The sequence below is a fragment of the Lepisma saccharinum genome, chromosome 5 (assembly GCF_977018435.1).
Source record: "Lepisma saccharinum chromosome 5, izLepSacc3.1, whole genome shotgun sequence".
In the NCBI taxonomy this organism is placed as follows: Eukaryota; Metazoa; Arthropoda; class Insecta; order Zygentoma; family Lepismatidae; genus Lepisma; species Lepisma saccharinum.
This window is the reverse complement of record NC_139233.1, coordinates 62,846,088-62,847,287: the sequence shown is the minus strand read 5'-3', so window position 1 is coordinate 62,847,287 and position 1,200 is coordinate 62,846,088. Positions and strand designations below refer to the sequence as shown.

The 1,200-nt window shown below is 36.6% G+C and overlaps 1 non-coding gene across 1 annotated transcript; it reads right to left on the bottom strand.

Annotated features, from left to right (window-relative positions):
* Positions 1-653: 653 nt before the first annotated feature.
* Positions 654-727, bottom strand: TRNAA-UGC (transfer RNA alanine (anticodon UGC)). The gene has a single exon. It is a non-coding gene; the product is annotated as a tRNA-Ala (tRNA).
* Between the last annotated feature and the right edge of the window lie 473 nt (positions 728-1,200).

Genomic DNA, 1,200 nt, shown 5'->3' with positions numbered 1-1,200 from the left:
TATCCAATTTTTCTCGGTTCGTTGAAATGAAGATGTTGTAATTTAATATTTCCCCTCCCCCCATCGTTAATTCCAAACTGAATCATTACGTTTCACACAGCGTGGACAATGAACACAATGGGATATGTCTAAAACTTACGAAAAGTTTCTGCCACAGGAGGGGTTTGAACCTACGACCATCAGATTGACAATCCTTAACCGTAACCATTACCCTACAAGCTGTCACTCCTGAAAGCAGGTAGAAGGAGCTGACCAACGTGAAATGTAGATGCAACTCTCCTCCTACATGTAATGTGCAAAGAAAACTTTTTTTAACAAAGAAAACGAAGGTAGAACGAATCGGCGAAAACATTTAACGGAGAATTGCACATGTTGAAAACTTTTCATTCGATATTTGCGGAGGTATCCTTGCATTGATCTCGAGTGGGAACAAGGGTAAAATTAGTATATCCTGAATTGCCACAAATATAAAGAGTTATTTCATTAATATTTGTCAATGTCTTTAAACGAGTACAGAATTATCGTTAGAGTATCATAATTCATGGTTTTATACATAAAAATATTCCTTTGAGTTGCTGTTTTAAGTCCACTTTATGCACAGTAAGGCTAATCGGGACTGGACCTACAGTTTAAAGTGGAATCCGAACCACTTGTGCCTCCACCGGGTATCGAACCCGGGACCCCTTGAGTGCAAGGCAATGACGCTACCACTGCGCCATGGGGAGGCCACATATATCCCTTTGAACGTCTGTCAATTCATTTATTTGTTTTTATATATATACATTCCAGATGCATAACAATGTAGGCACTTTACACTGCTATTACAAATAATGTTACCATGCTCTTGTTTAATAGAAGGGGAAATATGTTTTCTAGTATGGAGGATCAAACCTGGGACCGCAATCAATGCTTTCACGAACTTTAACCAATACACTACGCCCTTCGTTTCCCTTGGAGCAACAATTCTTAATCATATTGTAAACATTATCCTGCAAAAGAAAAGTTCAATACTCTGATATAGCTCTGTACTTCTACTTTATACACATGAATTTAACTCTGAATTTCTTTCTTCGTATTAGTATATCTAAGCTTGTGATTAATTTATTTGTAATTTCATAACGGTTACATGAACATTTACGATATAGTTCCTTACAACTTGGAATCTAGTAAATAGATACTTTCAAGTCTTCAAATTAATTT